At 42.1% G+C, this 24040-nt stretch overlaps 1 protein-coding gene across 1 annotated transcript in view; it reads left to right on the forward strand.

Moving 5' to 3' along the window:
• Nucleotides 1–1199: 1199 nt before the first annotated feature.
• Nucleotides 1200–24040, forward strand: part of LOC120932541 (neuropeptide Y receptor type 2-like) — a 92074-nt gene continuing 69233 nt past the window's right edge. Inside the window, exon 1 of the mRNA XM_040345003.1 lies at nt 1200–1463. The gene's annotated coding sequence lies outside the window, so the exon portion shown is untranslated. The remainder of the gene's footprint in view (nt 1464–24040) is intronic.

A 24040-nucleotide genomic window follows, 5' to 3' on the forward strand; every position in this document is an offset into this window, starting at 1 on the left:
ACAGGTATCCTGTCCCCGCTTCCAGGAGACCGCGCCGTGGTGCATTACGTCAGCAGCTCGGCTCCCTACTCCTTCCCCCGCTGACGGGCCAGTAGGAGAGCACAATGGTGCCTCACGCATGTGCAGTAGAGACCTGGTGTGAAGTTGTAATGCTTCACTACCGGGTTCCCTTATTAACAATGGCGGCGGCAGCACCCGACAGCTGATGGAAACATCAGCTGCGGTGCCGACATCGCTGCAGTGTGTGTAGCTGTTGGCTTTTAATTTTTGCAGGGGGTGGGAGGACCTCCGCTTTAAGCTTTGACAATATAACCTGAAAGCCGATTGGTCTGTATGCAAAGTTGCCACAGATTCTGTGTGCACCAGTTTTAGTAAATCTAGATTAGTAGATTAGTTTTGTATATGATTTTTTATTTTTGATGTATCTTTTTTGGGGACAGGAAGTAGAGTATAATTTTTGCATAAACTTGGGTATTTGCAGCTCTACAACTAGGTTGTGTATACATGGCAACAGCATTTTATTAAAAAGATACCCATGGCAATTGTTAATGATACATTGTGCTTTAGTCAAAAAGATAGTATCCAGTTAGAATTTATATTTACTTTAAGCTATAGCATGCATTTTGTGTTTGTTTGTTTTTTGATAGTGTGCTGCAATGGCAATACATGATACAAATCTTCTCTCCGCAGCTGAGAACAAGTCCCTATGAAAAAATGATGGGGATTAACTAGTGCTCCCTGCTGGGTTTAACTGCATTGTTTGTAATGGCTTTCTTTTTATTTAGATACCAAAGTAGATGATTGTATGAGTCAGATTTCCGTAAACCATCTCAAAACTATTCCTGAATTATTTTTCCTTCCTGATAGAAAAGATACAAAAGAGTCCGGGTATATGAATATATAAAGCTTATGAATAGATTTTGTTTTTTTCCCCTAAAGCTGCTGTCCTTTATCTCTATTCAGTCCTAACAGACTTCATTTCATTTTTTTTTCTCCTGACTCTTCTTCTGGCAATCCCTCTCTTTCAATCCCTCTAAATAAATGTGACTGCAGGGAGCAGACAGAATTTTTAGCATGACTTTGGAGAGTGTGAAATGAGCTGTGCTGCTTGGGGGGGGGGGGGGCATGCACAGCCCCATACTGTGCTCAATCTATAATACGCCTTCCCTCCAAGGCTTCATTGCTTATTACATTATTTCCACACCTGTCAACCACTGCAAATCTAGAGGGTGACAATGGAGAAAAGTATTTAAATGTGTTCCCTAGAGGATAAAAAACCCATGGTGTGGTTGTACTGTGTGCTGGCAGCATCACCAGAAAGTCCACCTCCCTCTCAATTATGTTCTCTCTCTCTCTAAGCATCTATACATGCATTCGTCTGTTGGAGTGCACTTCTGTTGGACAGCTGAAGCCAAAGTATTCTTCACTGTGGTCCAGGGAGACAAGGATGTGAATTTCTACAGGTAACAGTCTGCATCCTATTTATTTTTCCTTTCTCATATACTTTTATATAGACAGATCTTTCCAGGAATCCCTAAACTGCAACCTCTTGACACACATGGATGGAGATGCTTTGTGATCGGAGAATACAGTAACCCTCTTATTGTCAATTATTTGTTTTCTTTTTTCTTTTTTTTTCTTTAATCATTCTTTACTTCTTTTTTTTTCTTTTAATCATTCTTTACTTCTTTTTTTTTTTTCTTTTTTTTTGGACCAAAGAGAGTCACAGAGCCTCAGTCTAATTGATGTTTTTTTTTTTTTCTAAAGTCTTTACATATTAGACTTACATTTTTGTAGAATGTATTTCTGAATGTTTTATGGCTATGTCTCTGTGTGTTTCAAGAATCAGATCACAGTAGGATAAAATATTTTTTTACAAGTTGTACACATTCATTCATACTTGTAGCAATGTTGCTCAGTTGTAGGGATGCACATGCTGGAGAACATTCAACATGTACTGAGGCAGTGGATAAAGGATTGTTTTTTTTTTTAGACTTAACACATTGAAAAGTAAAGAGGTTGTATAGAGATTGCAGTAACTAATAGCAAGCTTTAGGCATTCTTTTAGCTGATCGAAATACTGTAAACTGTTATATGATTGCTAGGGGTTACACCACTTTGTAAAGCTTTATTACATTTATGTATCTGCGTCTGCTAAATTAATTAGGAAACGTTTGATTTCCACTGTATTTGTGCATTACTTACGGATAGTTTCATGTTTTGTCAGTACATATGATGGCACACTATGATTTTATTACTGCCATCATTTTTTACTCTAGCAGTCATATGGAGGAGAACAGGTGAGATAGTAAAACTTACGTTGGATGGATATAAAATGGGTTAATAAATATAATAGCAGAATTGTTGATGTCACTGGTGAAAATTCATCAGATAAAACTGTGCCACTCACCTTATGAACAGTTTAGTGTCTTTTGATAGCATATGTCATTTATGACATGTATTCCACTGTGCAGTTGATTAACTCTTTGTGGAAAAAGTCTGTGGCTGATGCAAATTTGATTTCCATTGCTGTAGCATTTTCAGAGTTTTTTCCTTTGTCAAAGCTGTGTAGCTGCTCAAGGTAAAGAAAACCTGTCATTATAGGAACACGTATGAAGATAAGGAAAGTCAGAAGGGCATACTAATTCCAGGTCAGTGACCTAAAGCTAAACTCTAGTCAGCCATTTAAAAATATATATTGTGCGTTCTCCCCTCCCTTACACCAGATAGTAAGGGTAAAAAGCTTAAAGCAGAATTTCACCCAAAAGGGGGAGTTCCACTTGTTCCCCCCTCTTCTTTAACATTTTGGACAGTTTTTTATTTTAGGGGGGAGTGGGTACCTGGTTTTGACAGGTACCCGCTTCCACTTCCACCTCCACCCAGATAGCCTAGGTGATTCAAGCGGAAGTCTGGAAGTCTCGTCCCCCACCCTCTTCACCTGCACATCTGGGGCACATCATAGGTCCAAGAAGACTGCAGGACTATTCACCAAGCGTAGTGTGGCTCTTGAATGAACAGTGGGAAGCTGGCTGTGAAACTTCAAGGGTTCACAGCCGGTTTCCCTTATTTAAGATGCCGGTGCTAAGGACCCAAAGAACCGACTCGGGTGAGGTGGACCCCTGGACAGATAAGTGTCATAATAAAAGTCAGCAGCTACAATATTTGTAGCTGCTGACTTTTAATTTGTTTGGGGGAGACTGAAACACATCTTTAATATAGTCTAAGCTGGGGTATAAAGAAGAAGAATACTTACCTTATTCTTCCAAAGAGTTGGCCATTCTACAAACCCACTGATCTTCTCTGGCCATGCGGCTTTCTCCTTGTCAACATCATCACATACAATGGAGGATCAGCACTGTATAAGAGGATTTTGAGGGCCCACCCAAATTCTGGGAGTGAAGAAGAATGCTGAATGCCAGGTGAGCAGGGAATAAGGTAAGTATCCTTTACTACACCCTCCCTAAGGCCCCAGTAAGACCTGTGCTTCGTAGTCATGCACATTTTTACGGCCTTCTATTGCATGCTTTTCACGTGACTGTTTAGGGTGGCTAATTAACTTTAATGGGCTGCCTTACGTACGACCAACGCACCAAAGAAACTCCTACATTTTTTTTGGGTGCAGAGCTTGGCGTGTTTTTTACTGCATGCTTTGGCACATTCTTCATGTTCAGTTGTTTGGCAAAATACACGTATGTTAGTCGTGTTTGGGGTGCCATTAAGAATTAATGGCACAGCAAGTGTGATGCAAGTTTCCAGGAACACACGTTTCTGCATGCGTTTAGGCAACACTCAGATGTCAAGGGGGCCTTAATTAAACAAGCATTTAACCCTTAATATCTGGGGAAGGAGGAAGACATACAATACATTTTTTAAAGGCTGACCAGAATTCAGATTTGAAGCACTGAAGCCTATTGATCAATTTTAGAGCTAGGCAGCTAGCATTTTAATTGCAATCTTATCCTGACAGTTTATTGGCATAAAAGGGAGGTGGGACATGACCACCTAGTGACATGTCTATTGCTTGCCTGTCATATATGATTGTATACTCGGCTCATTAGAACATAGAGGGTTATGTGAGTAAAGTGGGGAGGGGGGAGGCAAGAGCCTAATACCAGGTCATAGCAATAGCACTTGGAGATGTTTTTAAACCTGTCAAATTGATTTTCTCCCCCAGAGAATAGTCAGCCAGGGGGCGCCAGTTGTTATCTAATGTAGACAGAAATGTTCTGATTGAACAGTGATTACCTTATGTCTTTTGCAGCTTTAGCATAGCAAATCTAGTTATTTGATTAAATCTTAAGAGCTAAACTATTTGAACGCTTTTGATATCATGCTACTGAGCTACTTAACCTCTACTTGGCTGTGATTTTATTAGCAACACACTGAAATCAGTCACCTTGAGGTTAAAGTAGAACTAAAGACAGGAATCTTTACATCTGCTCCAAAAGGCCATCATCCATGAGGTCTCTCAATAGGACCTCCATCTTTTTCTCCAGCTTTTTCCAGGTGTCAGTCTTCACCCGTCTTGATTGGCTGGTGCGGGATGACATTATTGCTGCAAATGCATTGGATTCTGTCTGTTTGTCAATTTTAAAATCATTCAGTAGCTTATGATTAGAATGACCCATGTCGTTTACCCTTGAGGCTATATTAAACTTGCACTCTTGTATTTAGCTTTTCCAAAAGCAGGAAAAGTTATCTGGGAAGTATAAACACCAGACTTTTTCCTGCATTTAGATGTTTCTACTTGAAATGCAGGTTTAGCTGCTCTTATGCCTTGTACACACGACCGTTTTTCACGACGAGAAAACTGCCATTTTTTATATTGGTTCGAGAAAACCAGCCGTGTGTATGCTCCCTAGCAGTTTTCTCGACAAAAAAATGCCCACAAAAAAATTGAAACCAGCTCTCTTTTTTCTCGTCGTGTTTCACGTCAGTCTTTTTCTCGTCGCGAAAAACGGTCGTGTGTATGCTTTTCCGAGAGGAAAAAAACGCACACGCTCAGAATCAAGTATGCAGCCCAAAAGTAGCCCAAAGGGTGGCGCCATTTGAAAGGAACTTCCCCTTTATAGTCCCGTCGTACGTGTTGTACGTCACCACGCTTTGGTCGGACGTTTTTTGCATGAACGTGTGTATGCAAGTCAGGCTGGAGAGGAATAACATTGTGAAAAACTATGGGTTTTTGAACGTCAGGAAAAACGATGGTGTGTACGCATAATTAGAGTTTCTAATTAGTTCCCGGACTCACAAAATTCTATTTTTCCTAAACACTGCTAAACCGATGGCACTTAAAAGTAGGGCTGTGGAAATTAACTATTAATTCCTCGAATAATCTTTAATTTTTTTGATAAATCAAAATTCTTTTAATTGGTACTCACCTCTCCGCCAGCTTCCGGAACCTTAAGGGAGTTCAGTGATGTCACGGACACCGGCGGGGCTTGCCGTGTCCATCTGAAGGGCTGCTTTGCTGTGCCTTCATATCTGCATGCCGGCGGGACCTTACTATCGGCCACACGCAAGGGCTGTTACACTTCCCTCTATCACTTCCCTCTATCAACCTGGGATTCTACAGCCATACACTGGGAGTTGTGATAGTTCCCTTCACGGGACATCTACATGCCGACGGACTGATGTTAACCTCTCCTCATTTGTATTCAGCAGTGTTATCATTGTACACATTTTTATACCTGTATTATACTTGGCTACATGTTTTTACGACTGCTTTAGCTACTGTTTGGTATTACTTGCACCATTTTTACAGTTTATGTAACTACATCGATTTTATCTCCAGTGCAATATTTATTTTGTTACCTACTTGAAGACTATAACAGTTTTAATGTTATTCCCATGGAGCGCTGCCTTTCTGTGTTTTTTGTATCCTGATATCCATTTTTCCAGTAGTTGGTAGTTGCACTGGGAATCGGCCTGCAAGGATATCAGCTAAAAGTAGTTGGATCTGTTTGTGTGTTATAATCAATCGAAATTGGTCGATTAATCGATTAAAAAAAAAAACTATTAATCAAACACAAAAATTTTCATCAGTAACAGCCCTACTTAAAAGTAGATAAGCACTCAATTTGAATGATATCATTAAAAAATCATTACATGCATATACAGTATATTGTATGCATTTAGATATGCCCTTCAAATGCATAAAAATGACGGGTTGACACTGCCAATATAAGTTGGGCCTAACAAGGGATATAAATAGTGCAAAACAAAGTGTACTATATGTGTCTGCAAAGTATTTTTTTCACTTCTGCTGGTACATATGTAAAAAGGAAAGAGAAGATAATGGGTTGTGTCCAGCAAGTATGTACACTTTTTACAATAGGTCATTTGTTTGATCGTGTGACATCACAGGCCCTCTTTGTCCTCAATGGTGAGGAGATCCTGGATACTTCTCAACAGTAGGTAGCACTGTTTTAGGAAATGGACTGGATGACAGTAGGCATGAGCGTCCGCTCCATAGGGCAAGGGGTGGCAATTGACCCCCCCTAAAAAAATCGAGAAGGTGTTGAAGAGTCTCGCGGCTGTGGGCTGTCTGAGCAGTCCCGGGCCGGATGTCACACAGGCACAGTGAGCAGAGTGAACCTGCTGCCTGTGCTGTACTGATGGATGATCTGAGGTACTGAATGGGATGGGGGAGGGAGGGGGTCCGTCTGTGCTGAAGGGGGTTTGTACTGAATGGTGGGTCTATCTGTGCTGAAGGGGGGTCTGTACTGAAGGGGGGTACATATGTGCTGAAGGGGGGTCTGTACTGAAGGGGGGTCCATCTGTGCTGAAGGGGGGTCTGTCCTGAAGGATGGTATGTGCTGAAGGGGGGTCTGTGCTTAAAGGGGGTCCATCTTTGCTGAAGGGGGGGTCTGGGCTGAATGGAGGGGTCTGTGCGGAATGGGGGGGTCCATCTGTGCTGAATGGAGGGGTCTGTGCTGAAGGGGGGGGTCCATCTATGCTGAATGGAGGGGTCTGTGCTGAATGGGGCAGGCCATCTGTGCTGAATGGAGGGGTCTGTGCTGAAGGGAAGTCTGTACATTCTCTAGGCTATATTTATATGGGCATGGAGTGAAGCTGAATTATCTGAAGAGCTATTTCACACTGCCAGCTATCGGGGCACTTTTAACCCCCGCTAGTGTTTGAAGAAAGGGTTAAATGCAATTGTGTATCGCCGCTGCTGAAGCGCCCCCTCCCTGAAAAAATTTCAGCGGACGCCCATGACAGTGGGTGACATTTACCATGGAACCTGGTGAATATTTCAGCAATTTTCAATACTGCAGGTCATTTGTATATTAACTACCTCCTGTCCAGACCAATTTTGACATTTCTCTCATACATGTAAAAATCCTGCATTTTGTTGCTAGAAAATTACTTTGAAAAATAAAATGGTTGCTGTTGCAATTCTTTATATTAAGAATTGCACAGCAGTTTTTCAAATGCAAATTTTCAGGGAAAAGCACACTAATGAGTTTTAGTGCATACAAGCACAATATAATACCCAATGTTTGGGTACAATATACAGTAAAAGATGGTATTACACTGAGAAAATGAATACCCAGCGTGTCACTCTTTAAATTTGCGCACGCCCGTGGAATGGCAACAAACTACGACACATTAAATTATCAGCCTTTTGCAATCTACTATATATTGTGTACAACAGAACTCAGAAAGGGGGAGAGAGAAGCAGTACAAGGAACCAGTCAGGTGTGCTTTAATGCAAGGAGTCATACTGATAGGAGAGGAGAGCAGAGTGACATAGAGATAAGCTCATCTTCTTTATTCTTTTATTGTCCAGTCACAGGTTTGGGGTGGGGATAGGACATGTAAAGCCAGGTACACACAAAAGACTTGTACACACGATCAGATTATGGGAATTGTGTGATGGCAGGCTGTAGTTGGAAAATCCGACCGTTTGTATGCTCCATCGGACAATTGTTGTCTGGCAACAAATGTGGGATAGCATACTTTAAAATTGTCCGTCTGTTACCTATTAGAGGAAGGCAAAAAATATATGTGTATATTTCTATTTCCATCAATTGCCACCAGCCCAACATATTGCTTGCAGGATAATAGTAGTTTTATGGTTGAGAGTACCCACTTATGGAAATTAACTAAACACTATCAGCGGTGTCTCCTGCATTCTGACTCTCGGCAACAGCCTACGCATCAGCCTGCATACAGGTGGGCCTTAAAAGTAAAAATAGTAGAGAAGTGATGGTTTAGAAACATATATAAGGTAATAAGTGTATAAGTGCCATAGCAGTCTCGCTGTCATAGCCGAGAAAGAGAGAGCCTCACCTCAAAAGTGTATTGGGAAATGTTGGCTGATCTGCAAATGGGATTTCCCCACTCCTCCAACTAATATACCCCCTGGCATCTAATCAATCACCACCGGCAAGCGGGCTTCGCTGCCGCCGGGGCGTCGTGATGCAGTGTGCACACTGTCACCGCTGGTGAGGGGTTTGATCGTAGCAGTGCTGAAAGGTTCAATGTGCCGAGTGGCACCACTACTTTGATTCAGTTTATATTTGCAAATCTGTATTATGTGGCATTACATTATTGTAAGATATCGTTACATCAACATATTTTACAATTTGAGAAAGGAAACATAGCTGCATTACCTGACAATGGTACCAAACTAATAATTCCCTCCAAAACGTAATGTTCTAAGAACCGAGCTATGTTCTTACATACAACCATTGCTAAAAAAAAATCTGGGTCTGTATAATCATTAAATGAGACTGATTCTTTTTTTATGAAATTGTATGGATTTGTTTACCTTTAATTATGATAGTATTAGTTTATGTTTGCACAGTAGAACACATGATTGCATGGCTGGGCCATGTAAACAAGCTGTGGAGCTGTGTATATCAGACAAGGTAAGCGGTATTGTACACACTAATTTTCTATGTAACAAGGGGAAATATTGGTGTAGATGTACTGACTAGTGTGCAAATATCAGCGCTAATAGTGCAGTTACCCACAGCTACCAAAAAACTATTGCTATATAAAAAAAAATGTAATCTCACACAAACATCACAAGGAATATGTAAACTTCTTTCAGTGCTACATTTTCCATTTTGACTGTTATGTACTTTTAACCTCTAACTGCCCACACGTCGGGTTTTTATGGCCACAATGTGGCTCTTAATTGCCGGGAGGCCGTCTATATACAACCTCCAGGCCACTGGGGGGCGCGCGCGCACGCCAGCCACGTCAGTCAGGTGTCGATGCGCGTGCCTGGCGGCCGCGATGTCCGCCAGGCACTCACGATCGGCAGTCACGGAGACAGGGACCTGGAGTTCTGTGTGTAAACACAGAGCTCCATGTCCTGTCAGGGAGAGGATACTGATGGTGTGTCCCTTGTACATAGGGACAACCATCGGTCACCCCCCTCCCCCCACAGTAAGAATCACTAATTAGGGAATATATTAACCCCTTCCTCGCCCCCTTAGCACTAGGGATGGGCAAACGGTTCGGTCCAAAAGTTTCCCCACGGACAGCTGAACAATAAAAAAAGACCTTTATCCGGGCATGCAGCCTGGCAGATCAGGAAGATCCCCTCCTGAATCATACCAACACGGGGGGTGGGTGCTTTGGGGCGGGGGGCACCTTGTCCCAATGTTGATGGGGACAAGATCTCTTCCCCACAACCCCGGCTGGGGTTGTGGGGTCTATGGGTGGGGGGCTTTTCGGAATCTGGAAGCCCCCTTAACAAGGGGGCTCCAAGATCCTGCCCCCCCCTATGTGAATGGGTACCGGGTACCTAGTACCTAGTACCCCTACCCATTCACCAAAAAAGTACTTTATTTAAAAAAACAAATTGTGTCCCTCGATGTAAATCCACCGTCAATTACACCTCCAGCCAGACCCGAAAAATAAAAAAAGGTCCCGCCTCCTTGTAGCCTCCCACCAAATTCTTCTTCTGTGCTTAGTCATTTTTTATATAGGTAAGGGCCAGGGCCACCTGGCTACATCACCCGGTGGCACTGCCCCCTTCTCAAATCACATTCTCAGCATGCATCAGTCCGTCTGGTTTCATTTTTTTTCTTTAGAAATTAAATTTTTGCCACAGCATGTTTTATGCATGCTCCAGATGCACCACTTTACAGGCACATTAGGGGACCCCCCAGGCACTATATTTAAAGGATTTTTTCATTTTTATCTTTTAAGTTCAATCAGCATAATTATGTCAATTCAGAGAGAGGGGAAAGAGGTAAGTGGTCCTTATAAAAAGCATTAGTCCATCACCATAGACATGAGATCCTGTTTTGTTTGCAACTCATGTCTATATAGGCTACTTAATAAACCAGATGCAGGAAAGATGTTCTGGGATTTAATAGTCAGTTAAATTGCTCAGAAAATCTTCAAGCATGCTGGTCAATTAATGTTATCACCAAGCCTAAAGAAAGTGTTTGTGTAAGTTGCAATTAGCTGAATCTCCAAAATCATCATTTCACTACACAGGTGTTTGCAATTGAAAAGAGACCGCATTGTAAGGGAGATGAGTATATCCAGACAGACTTTTTTGTGATCATTTTTAACCCTCAATATCTGTTTTTAATTCCATAAGGTTGTAGCACAGAGAGCAAACTAAATATCAATTGAATTCACTCAGCAAACAAATACAGTAGCAGACAACATACCCACAGCGCAGTGCCCCACAACACACAACATTTTTATTTGGACTTTACAGATTTTTAAAAGGAAAACTAGAATATTTTGTTCATTTTTTATGATTTATGATATGATTTTTATATTTTTTTAGAGACAGAGAGAGAGAAAGAGGGAGAGAGGGAGGGACAGAGAGAAGGAGAGAGGGAGGGAGGGAGGGAGGGACAGAGAGAGGGAGAGAGAGAGGGAGGGGGAGAGAGAGGGAGGGAGAGAGAGAGAGAGAGAGGGAAAAAGACAGAGAGAGAGGGAGAAGGAGAGAGGGAGAGAGAGAGAGAGGGGGGGGGGGGAGAGAGAGAGAGAGAGGAAGAGAGATAGAGGGAGAGAGAGAGGAAGAGAGATAGAGGGAGAGAGAGAGAGGGGAAGAGAATAGATACCATGTGTCAAGGAAAGAAGGAAGGCTTACTGAAGGAAATAGATGCCTGTGATGCAATTGCCTATATATTCTCCAGTTTAATTCTCCCTGCTAATTTAATGCTGTGGGTTAGAGGTAACAGGTGTTTTCATGTGTGATTCATCTCTCTCTGTAAAGACTGTTCATATGTTAAATAAGGCTAGCTTTTGAAAGGCCTTTAATTGTGTGATAACACTGTCTAAAAACCTATTGATGCTCAGAGGTGTTACTAGGTGTCAAACTGGATGCAGACGAAACGTCTGCCTAGGAAACTCAAGGGTGTAAAGGTGGTTTGTTGTTATGCTGTTTAAGGAATGTGCAGTGATTAGACATGATGATTATCAGTCGGTGCCGACCTGTCTAGAATGTTTTAGTAATTAGCCTTAGTGTGTGATTAGGGGGGTGGAGATTTCATTGTTGCTTCAATGTCTTGGCCTGTATAAAAAGCTGAGAAGAAAACCATTAAAGTTGTTGTTCCAGCAGTAAGCTTGTCTCATGTGTGGCTTTCTGGGCGACTCCAGGAATATTCCTCCTCGTGGTATATTGGGGTGATTTTCGTTATGGGAAGAAGGGAACGTTGACGGGGATATCATTGTAATACCGTCACAATGCCCATTCCTTCCTTCCAACATAGTATCAATTTCCTTCCTTGTAATAGTATCTACGTTACAAGGCAGGGTCACTGTTCTGTTACAAGGCAGGGTGGGTCATATTAGGCCTCGTACACACGACGGGACATGTCCGATGAAAACGGTCCGCGGACCGTTTTCATCGGACATGTCCGCTGCCGGATTTTGGTCTGATGGCTGTACACACCATCAGACCAAATTTCCCGCGGACAGCAAACGCAGTGACGTGGCCGCACCGTCGCCGCGACGATGACGCAGCGACGTGCACAACCCTGGAAGGTCAATGCCTCCACGCATGCGTCAAATCACTTCGACGCATGCGAGGGCTTTCGGCCGAGCGGACATGTCCGGTGAGTCGTACAGACGACCGAACATGTCCGACGGACAGGCTTCCAGTGGACATGTTTCTTAGCATGCTAAGAAACATTTGTCCGCTGGAAACCTGTCCGATCCGCCGGAAAATTGTCCGGTCGGCCGTACACACGACCGAACATGTCCGTGGAAACTGGTCCGACGGACCAGTTTCAGCAGACATGTTAGGTCGTGTGTACGAGGCCTTACAGGAAGAGTGGAAGGGTCACTGCTCTATTACAGGGACAAGACGATCGGACAAATGGCGGGAAGTCGCTCATGAAACATGTAATTTATATCTATGTTTTGAAATTTTTAAATCACATATTTATGCACACACGATACTTGTTTTGCCAAACATTCTAAACAGAAGGCACAGCAGTAGCTTTGAGACTGCCTCTCTCTAATTGAAATGCCACACACAGTTGCACAAAGCAGGAAGAGGGGGTCGCTTCTCTGATCTCTCAGCTTGTTGAAATTTGGGCTTTATATATTACTCTTTTTAAAACAATAGGACTTTTTCCAGTAATGGTTTGCTTGTTAAACATGTGAAGATCGCTCAGCAAAAATAGTAAATGTGCTATATTCATATACAATGCAAGAAAATCTTAAGGGGACATTGTGCATGAAGCACTTAGTTCTGTTTTCTGTGCTGTGGACTCTGATCTTGCATGATGGTCGACTGCGCTCAGCCCCCTCCCCCTTCCTTTTTTACCACTGTTCGTCCATGCTGCTCAGTGGGAGACAAATACATAATTAGTTGTGAGAAGTGATTGACAGGCACACAGAGGAAAAAAGAGATTTCAGCAAATCACAGTGATCACATGACCAGAAAATCCATAGAATGTGTGCTGTGCTACAGACTTTTGAAGAATGTCTTCCACCAGCTGGAATGAGTTAAAGCTTTACTGCCTGTTTCCCCTACCCAAGATGCCGGCATCTGCACCCAAAGCCGATTGAAGAATCGGCTTGGGTGAGGACATTGCTGGATCCCTGGACAGTTACAGTGGAATGTGTTAAAGATTTGTTGCCTGTTTCCGCTACCCAAGATGCTGGCACCTGCACCAAAAGCTGATTGAAGAATCGGCTTGGGTGAGGACATCGCTGGTTTCCTGGACAGTTACAGTTGTGCTCAAAAGTTTACAGAATTTATGATTTCTTGGCCATTTTTCAGAGAATATGAATGATAACACAAAAACATTTCTTTCACTCATGGTTAGTGTTTGACTGAAGCCATTTATTATTAATCAACTTTGTTTACTCTTTTTAAATCATAATCACAACAGAAACTGTCCAATTGACCCTGATCAAAAGTTTACATACCCTGGTGATTTTGGCCTGATAACATGCACACAAATTGACACAAAGGGGTTTGAATGGCTATTAAAGGTAACCATCCTCGCCTGTGATCTGTTTGTTTGTAATTAGTGTGTGTATGTAAATAAAAGGTCACTGAGTTTCTGGACTCCTGGCAGACCCTTGCATCTTTCATCCAGTGCTGCACTGACGTTTCCGGATTCTGAGTCATGGGGAAAGCAAAAGAATTGTCAAAGGATCTGCGGGAAAAGGCAGTTGAACTTTATAAACCAGGACAGGGATATAAAGAGATATCCAAGGAATTGAGAATATCAATCAGCAGTGTCCAAACTCTAATCAAGAAATGGAAAATTAGGGGTTCTGTTGAAACCAAACCATAGTCAGGTAGACCAACTAAAATTTCAGCCACAACTGCCAGGAAAATTGTTTGGGATGCAAAGAAAAACCCACAAATAACTTTAGGTGAAATACAGTACTCTCTGAAAACACGTGGTGTGGTTGTTTCAAGATGCACAATAAGGAGGCACAAAGATGGGCTGCATGGTCGAGTCGCCAGAAGAAAGCCATTACTGCGCAAATGCCACAAAGTATCCCGCTTACAATATGCCAAACAACACAGAGACAAGCCTCAAACCTTCTGGCACAAAGTCATTTTGAGTTAAGAGACCAAAATTAGGCTTTTTTGCCACAACCATAAACTCTACAACAAGGCCTATGATGAAAGGTACACCATTCCTACTGTGAAACACGGAGGTGGATCGCTGATGTTTTGGGGATGTGTGAGCTACAAAGGCACAGGAAATTTGGTCAAAATTGTTGACAAGATGAATGCAGTATGTTATCAAAAATACTGGAGGAACCTATGTATTCATAAGCCAGTAAGCTGTGCATGGGACGTACTTGGACATTCCAACATGACAATGATCCAAAACACAAGAACAAGTCGACCTGTCATTGGCTACAGCAGAGTAAAGTGAAGGTTCAGAGTGGCCATCTCAGTCTCCTGACCTCAATATCATTGAGCAACTCTGGGGAGATCTCAGACGTTCAGTTCATGCAAGACAGCCCATGAATTTACAGGAACTGGAGTTTTTTTGCTAAGAGTAATGGGTAGCTTCATCATCTGAGAAGATAAAAAGCCACAAATACTTTAGGGATCCTATTTACAGATTTATCCTTTAGTTGTATTATATTTATAAGCAATATTTTTTGGAAAATTACAGATGAGTTATATTGGATATTTTTATGTTACTTAATAGAGTCTAGAAAGACTATAATTTAAGTTCATGTGGGGGATTGGAGTTCCTCTCTTCGGGCACACCTTGATCCCTATAGGGGTGCCGTGGAGAGATAGGCATATCCATTCCTCATATGGCTAGCATTTCAGGGGGCTCTTAGGCATAGTCTAGCCTTTTATTTAATGCTTAAGCTACCCTAAACAATATTTTTGTATCTCCGATGTTATTTTTTCCCTTTTTTTTCCTTCCTTTTTTATTTTTACCTGTTCTTCGGTTTATATTCGCTTATTGGTTGTTGATTATCCTTTCTTTTTTGTTATATGTCTCCGGGAGGTATCTTGATTACACTAAGATGTATTTTGATTTATTGTCTTTATAATATTTCTTATTTCTTGAAAATAAAATACTTTGAAAGTAAAAAGCCACAAATACAACAAAAGACTTCCAGCTGTCTTTGATGTTAAAGGGGGCAATACACAGTATTAAGAACTGGGGTATGTAAACTTTTGATCAGGGTCATTTGGGTAGTTTCTTCTCCCATTATTTATTAAAAAAGTAAACACAGATGATTGGTAGTATTTGGCTGGAGCCATTTATTATCAAAGACATTTTTTTGTGTTATCATTCATATGCTCTGAAAAATGGGTGTAGCACCTGGTTACTTCAAAGTACCGGTGCTATTTAAATTTAGAGGGAGATCAGAGTGTTTGTTAAACTCTGATCTGGTTAATGTGTTCAAATTGGGTCTCTGTCTCAGCTTGACTGTGCTGTGGGCTCATTCTGTTGTTGCTGGGGTGCTTTTCCCACCCCAGGACAGTAGGTGGCAGCAGTGGAGTCAAGGTTTGGGTGCTCTTTACAAGCAGCCAATCAGGAGGGTTGAGCCTCGCTGTGCATGCTGGAGGAGGGTATTTATGGGGCAGACGCCATTAGTTCTGAGTCTTTTTCTTCAAGTGCGGCATCCACCTTTAGGGTGTCTGCACCTACCGGCCGGGGCGTGCGTGCCGCACAGAGTTCCTGGTTCCGGGACCATGTTGGTCCGGAACATTTGAGCTGTGGCAGGGAACCCAGTGGTCGACTGGGTTCCCAATCTTGAAGATCCCAAGCGGTATAGCTGTTCGGTGGGGAGTCCATCTGAGGAGAGCCAATGAGAGGCTGGCGATCCAATAGGGTCTCGACAAACCACCGGGGATCGAGGTATCCGGACACTGGGAGGCTGGTCACCTGTCAGTCGGTACCTGAAAGCAACTTGAAGGAGATCCAGGCATAATTCTACCAAGGAGGTTCATCTCCATAACCCCAATCAGGAAGGGCCTATGGCAGAGGTTTCTCACTGAATCCATTCCAGGAGGGTCCCTATTGCTACGCCTGAATTTGCTATTCTCCTTCTTCCTTCAACTCTACCTTCTTCACCACAAGTTTTATTGTTTTTACCCGGCTGGGTAATAAAGAGCACAGCAAAAGACACCTGTTGTGGACATTCCTTTAATACTGCTATATGCACCATACACCCCTAGGAATTTGGAAAGAGACACAAGGTAAATGTGCCACCCAAAACAAACCAGCAGCTCCTCCGGGGGTAGTGCTACATGGGCAAGAAATCGTAAATTCTGCCAATGTATGTAAACTTATGGTAAATAAAACAGCGGTATGATCCGTGGGAGGGCAGAGAAGGTATGGTGGGCTGGGCTCTCAATTGTGGGGTCATATTATCTATATATTCAGAAAGGCTGCAGTGGAACATTACCCCAGACAATGTTTATTGAAACGAAACCGGTCAGGACTATTCCACTGTCGCCATATTTTTCTAAGCGCTTGAACCTGATCTGCTAAATGTAAAATGATCAGTCTTTTTAATAAATTCATTAATTTTATATGGAATCACGTGATGTGGCCTTTTGTCTTCTCTTATTCCCTACAAATTACTACATTGGTGTGAGTGTTAATACCACCGCTCCCTATATCAACCATTTCTGTGGATTGGGCTGACTGTGTCTCTACGGAGTGCGTCTCCACGGATATCTGGATTCCACACAGTTCTACTGCTGGGAGTTTCCATACCCTGTCATTGGTTTAACTACATAAAGCCTTATTTGACTCACGGAAACTTATGTTTTACTGAGTCAAACACATCCGGTAAGCCTTTTATCGGTGATGGTTCATCATAAATATTTCATCAATCTCTGATTGTTGCATGAGAAGTTTTCACAAGCATTCATTTTCGTTGATGTCCTGATTATATTTCTTCCACGTTGTCACATGGTGGACTATTTCATGTTTTATTTACATGGACTTTAAAGTTATTACATGTGTTGTTTGCAGATTTATATTTTTTATTTTCACATAGCTCACTTTCCACAGTGCACTTTTCATTTTGTTCACAATCATTAATGCTAATAATAGCTTTTATTTACTATTGTTTCCAGCTATTATCCAATTAGCCGTGTTAGTCGCTGTTTGCACACAGGCAGCGCCGTGTTATCCACATACCTGTGTAAACTTATTAGCACAACTGTAAGTGCCCTTACATTAAAAGTCAGCAGCTGCAGTATTTGTATTTTTTTTGGGGGGGGGGGAGACTGGAGCTCCTCTCAGGCCCCGTACACACGAGAGGATCCATCCGCTGAAAAATCTCAGCGGATCGGTTTCAGCGGATAGATCCCCTGGTGTGTACGTTCCAGCGGATATTTATCCGCGGATATTTCCGAATTCCAGCAGATAAAAATTTGTAGACATGTCTACAAATCTATCCGCTAGAATCGGCTCCAGCGGATCGATCCGGTGGTCTGTACAGACTCACCGGATCGATCCATCCGAACCCATCCCTCGCATGCGTCGTAATGATTCGACGCATGTGTGGATATCCTTATATGACAGCGTCACGCACGTCGCCGCAATGGGAATTCGGCGCGGATTTCAATCTGATGGTGTGTACACTCCATCGAATTAAAATTCGCAGAGGATTTATCCTCGAATACGGTCCGGCGGACCGTATCCGCGGATAAATCCTATCGTGTGTACCAGGCCTCAGAAATACAAGGTCCTAGAATGTAATTGAGAAGACAAGACTGGGAGAGGACACACATGGCCTACAGGTATGACATTTAAAAGAGTCTCCCTTTTTTAAATTGGTCCAGTGATTTTCAATCTACTGGGGATGCTAGAACACATACAAATTTTTATTCAAAAGGTGAACTTAACCTTTAAGGTAGACCAGGCAATAATAATTAAAAATATGTGCTCAATAAAATTTCACTATTTCTTTTTATAGGTACAGTATAATGTGTGGAATAATAAGGGCTGTACAGGTGCCTGCCTTGGGTCTCATACTCCTTGGGGACCCACTGGGATTCTCAAAAAATATTCTTTATATTCAGTCACTTTCAGCTTTGCTAGGTGGTTAGCAACTCATGATCTGTTTTCATGTGCGAGCTAGTGGCCATGCTTAGGTGGGGGGCGGTAAGTATCTTACACTTTACGATTTCATACTTTTTTTAAGTACTGCAGCTATTTTGCATAAAAAAAGCACAGGCGGAAATCTCCAGTGCAAACAAATGCAGATTTCCAAACCACAATGCTCTGCACCTTCCCCTCTGCGTTCTAATGTGAACAGGGCATATAGAACATTTTTATTTTATTTTATTGTATTAAAGTTTTATTCTGTGTGTCCTGGAGGACACCTGCATTGTTGTAGTACAGAAAACCACAGGTCTCCACACAAATGTGACCGAGCACTAAAGTGTTCACACAAATCAAACATTTCTTCGCAATACATTAGCTCACTTCTTGTACTTGAATTAGAGAAATGCATTTGTCTATTGACCTTTATGCATGATCCTGATAAAGCAGCAGAAGGCCTATGAGTAGAAAACACCTCAAGGAACAATGAACCCACAGCTGGTTACAATATTGACAGAGCAACCCCATACTGACTGTCCTGCGTATGAAACCAAGCCACATCCTACCAATACCTACTACGTCACTTGTATACATTCTCCTGTAAAACACTGTAACTGACATTTGTAAATAAAGATAGCATATGTATAATGTACATTCCAGACATTTAATGGCATAAGTAGTCTGGTGTTATGCCCAGTGCCTCCGTAATATTGATTTGTATGAAGACAGGTCATAGAGGTTGCAGTCAAAGGTTTCCAGGTTGTATAATCGCTCCGCTTTTAACGTTGTGTACATCACTTAGTATGACTCAATAAATGGCTTTAATGCAATTGTTGCAAAAAGAAACAGGTAAATTTAATTTGTTTGCTTAAGACAAGTCATCTTGCATGAGACGGGTCTTTTTTCCTGTGGTAATCTAGTCAGCGGTTCGTCTAATAGGTTGGGGAAGAGAGATGGAGCAGAAAATGGTAATAGCACCCGGGGGCAGGAATAGATGAGGGTTGGATTTACACTCTCCGCTGGAGTGTATGAAATTCTATTCAGAGAATTGTTTGGCTTTGACAGGTGATGTACAGGAGGTGTCTGTCATACCGATGTTATTCCAACAGACCGTGATATTGCTTGATAATAACTTTGAAACCGCACAACGGTTTTACTGAACAAAACATAAACTGTTAACTTTCACTGAACTAAACACAGCTATAAAAGATACAGATTAATGCAGCTCTGTATCCATTATCACATCAATAAGTGTTTTTTTGTTTGTTTTTTGTTTTATTTAAGCAGTGTAATATACTGAATTTGAGTCAGTATCTGCCTCTTGTATTCCCTGTTACAGTAGGCTCAAAATGGGGGAGGAAGAAGCCAATTTATATACAGTACAGACCAAAAGTTTGGACACACCTTCTTATTCAAAGAGTTTTCTTTATTTTCATGACTATGAAAATTGTAGATTCACACTGAAGGCATCAAAACTATGAATTAACACATGTGGAATTATACATAACAAAAAAGTGTGAAACAACTGAAAATATATCTCATATTCTAGGTTCTTCAAAGTAGCCTCCTTTTGCAGCAGACACATCTCTAGAACTGTTAAGAAGAGACTGTGTGAATCACGCCTTCATGGTAGAATATCTGCTAGGAAACCACTGCTAAAGAAAGGCAACAAGCAGAAGAGACTTGTTTGGGCTAAAGAACACAAGGAATGGACATTAGACCAGTGGAAATCTGTGCTTTGGTCTGATGAGTCCAAACTTGAGATCTTTGGTTCCAACCCCCGTGTCTTTGTGCGATGCAGAAAAGGTGAACGGATAGACTCTACATGCCTGGTTTCCACCGTGAAGCATGGAGGAGGAGGTTTGATGGTGTGGGGGTGCTTTGCTGGTGACACTGTTGGGGATTTAATCAAAATTGAAGGCATACTGAACCAGCATGGCTACCACAGCATCTTGCAGCGGCATGCTATTCCATCCGGTTTGCGTTTAGTTGGACCATCATTTATTTTTCAACAGGACAATGACCCCAAACACACCTCCAGGCTGTGTAAGGGCTATTTGACCAAGAAGGGGAGTGATGGGGTGCTGCGCCAGGTGACTACCTCTTGAAGCTCATCAAGAGAATGCCAAGAGTGTGCCAAGCAGTAATCAAAGCAAAAGGTGGCTACTTTGAAGAACCTAGAATATGAAATATATTTTCAGTTGTTTCACACTTTTTTGTTATGTATAATTCCACATGTGTTAATTCATAGTTTTGATGCCTTCAGTGTGAATCTACAATTTTCATAGTTATGAAAATAAAGAAAACTCTTTGAATGAGAAGGTGTGTCCAAACTTTTGGTCTGTACTGTATATTCTTTTTTTGTTTGCTGCACTCTCTTTCTGTCAGAGCAAACATGGAAGGCTGGAAGGCTGTCTTATTTCTGATGTAAATGTTGATAAGCATTAAAAATCTCTTTCAGAAAAACAAAAGCATTGTCAGGATTACTTAAAAGCAAAAAGAAAGGCTTTGTTAATTGACATTAATTATATATCCCACGCTTAGTATGTAAATGAATAAAAACGACTGCTGCTCTGTTAAGGTACTTTACCTTTAAATTGCATGCAAAGGTGTTTTGAGCTCTACCCGGTTACATAAAAGTGAATCCCCACTCATGAACTTGTGATAAATATGCTTGCAATAAACAGTTAAACCAATTTAACAATAAACAGTCGAAAAAGTAAATGATATGATATTATGTAAAATCAAAAGACGTGTAGCGGCTGTGTACTTTCAGTACCGGTGCTATTTTAAATTTAAGGGGGATGAGAGAGTTGGTTAGCTCTCATCCAGTTGATTTGTCTAAATTGGGTCTCTGTTTCAGCTGGGCTGTACTCTGGGCTCATTCTGTTGTTGCTGGGGTGCTGTACCCCCTTGGAGCGACAGGTGGCGCCAGTGGAGTCCAGGCTAGGGTGCCTCTTGCCAGCAGCCAATGGGTAGGGAGTTTCCCTCGCAGGGCATGCTGGGGAGGGTACTTCTGGAGCAGATGCCATTAGGCAGGGTTCTTGTTCCGGGTGCGGCACCCACCTTCAAGGTGGCCACACATCACAGCCCCCCGGCGAGATGGCCTACCAGGCCGGGGTGCGCGTGCCACACGTTGTTCCTGGTTCCGGGACCATGTTGGCCCGGAACATTTGAAGCTGTGGCGGGAGCCCAGAATTCGACTGGGTCCCCAATTCTGAGAGGATCTCAAGCGAGATAACTGTTCTGTGGGGAGTCCGCCTGAGGAGAGCCAAGAGAAGCTGGCAATCCAACAGGGCCTCGACAATCCATCGGGGATCGAGGTAACCGGACACTGAGAGGTTGGATGTCAGCAACCTGTCAGTCGGTAACCTGAGGAAAAATACTACCTGAGGGAGATTCAGGCACAAATACTACTGAAGAGGATTTTTCTCCATTATCTACGTCCTAGGAAAGGGTCTGTGGCAGAGACTTGTTTTCCTCAAATTTCCGAGTGATACTCTGGCTGCCAGGTCGGTGTGAGAGGCCTGTCCAGGTACACTATACACACTCCGGCTGGAGTGGCGACGAAAGTAAAGTGTCGTTGGAAGCAGGATTGCTTCTGTGTTGTTGGGCCTGAGTCTGCTATTTCTTCTCCTCATGCATCTCTACTATCTACCTCAAGTTGTCGTTTACCGTGTTGGGTAAAATAAAGCATAAGAAAAGACACCTGCTGTTTGGACATTCCATCATTGCTGCTCTCATCATCTACAGACGCTCACAGAGGTAACGCGCCATCCCAATCTATAACCAGCGGCTCCTTCGGGGGTGAGCGCTACATACCTTTATTGCATAAAAGATAATAGTACAATACCTTCACTATCTAATAGTTATATATCAAATGACATGCGATCCTCTGCCATTCCCATTGTGGGTTGGTACCATAGCCAAACTGCATATAACATGAATTTCCCCTATTCAAAACCAAGATAGTGGTTCTTCTAGAAAAAATAAAGATGGCAACTGTCGGTAGTAATAGGCAATAATTGATCAATGTGATAAAATTTACATCTATTTATTAAAGTATCAAAATTATGTCATATACAAAAATGATATAAAAATTATTGCTCTATATATGAGCTTATAATGACCAGTGTGACTAAGTAACGGTCAAACATCGCACCATGTATGCTAGATACAGTTGGTGCAAAAAACAGTGTTACATAAGGACAAATACAAACATTAATCAAACATAAAACAACTAAGGTCCGGACGCCTATTAAGCCACGTATGTAAGAAAGTCCAGCGGTAATACACCGCTATATAAAAAAAAAATTCTATCAAAAAATATATTAAATGATGGACTATCAAGACATATGTGGCCCCCCGGGGGTGTCATGGGAGTAGCAGTTGCAAGTGATTTAGGTTGTATTTTGGATATTTCTGATTATGTACTGATATCTTGTAAAAGATTGTAGATATGAAAGTCAGTTTTAAAACATAAGTTTAATAGTGATGTCTCTTTTATTTGTTGGCTGGATCTAATTGCTGAAATTAACAAGTGCCAAATAGAGCCAAGGATCTGTGTCTCTGTTGCTTCCCAAATTGAGTAAATGAACTCCACGTGTGATAGATAATCAATCAATCTCTATGGAAGTCTTAAAGCGGAGGTTCGGACGTTTTTTTCTTTTTAAAAGCCAGCAGCTACAAATACAGCAGCTGCTGACTTTTAAAAAATTGACATTTACCTGTCCAGCTTGCCTGCGATGTCAGCAGCCGAGGCTGAGCAATCGCTCGGTCCTCGGCTGCCTCCACCGCCATCCTCGGTGAGGGAATCAGGAAGTGAAGCTTTGCGGCTTCACTGCCCGATTCCGTACTGCGCATGCGTGAGGATCGCGGCGCGCCGTCACTGGTCCCCGCTCTCTCCTGGGAACAGTGTTTCCCAGAAGACAGCGGGGGGGGGTGACGTCACAGGCTGGATTACCCACGGGGATCCGAACCCGGAAGTGGTGCAAATACCTGTCTCAGACAGGTATCTGCACCCCTCTCCCCCCTAAAAGTTGCCAAATGTGACACCGGAGGGGGGGAGGGATCCAAAAAGCGGAGGTTCACTTTTTGTGTGAACCTCCGCTTTAATAAACTTATTTTCCTTTTGGTCCGTTGTTATAGAGTGACCAATTTGTTTTGTATACCCAAGATTAAACCCTATGGGCTGTGATGATATCTCTCAACTTCTAATAGTCCAAATCGTGGTATTGCATGTATTGTAAAAAAAACAACAAAGAAGCAGCGCACAATGGGTAAAATTATTGTCACACTTTATAGTCTAGAATGAAAAAAAAAACAAATAACAGATGTATTGGCACATACAAATAAAAAAATGAATAAAAATAGAATTTTTTTATTTGTATGTGCCAATACCTCTGTTATTTGTTATTTTTTATTCTAGACTATAAAGTGTGACAATAATTGTACCCATTGTGCGCTGCTTCTTTGTTGTTTTTTTGTCTCTTTTGCCCATTTTCCAAGTGGTTGGCAGCAGCACTGGGTTTTCATATACTACTTCCACTACAGGTGTTTTGCTACACCTTGTTGTAGCGCTATTAGGGGGATGTGTGTTTTTTTCTTACATGTATTGTAAAAATACCATGTATTGCTTCAGTGGCTAAATACCCATAGGTATATCATTTGTGAATAGTCCAATAGCCATACATGTATTGACGCTTTTCAAAGGACAAGTGAGATTCATACACGGGTACCGTATTTGCCGGCGTATAAGACGACTGGGCGTATAAGACGACCCCCTAATTTTCCAGCTAAAATGTTGGTTTTGGCATATACTCACCTTATAAGACGACCCCCTTCCTACTACTCATGCCTCGCCTCACCTCACTGTGCCATTACATGCCTCACTGTGCCATTACATGCCAGACTGTGCCACCATTACATGCCAGATTGTGCCACCATTACATGCCTCACTGTGCCATTACATGCCAGACTGTGCCGTCATTACATGCCTCACTGTGCCATTACATGCCAGACTGTGCCACGATTACATGCCTCACTGT

Source organism: Rana temporaria, chromosome 3, assembly GCF_905171775.1.
Source record: "Rana temporaria chromosome 3, aRanTem1.1, whole genome shotgun sequence".
Classification (NCBI taxonomy): domain Eukaryota; kingdom Metazoa; phylum Chordata; class Amphibia; order Anura; family Ranidae; genus Rana; species Rana temporaria.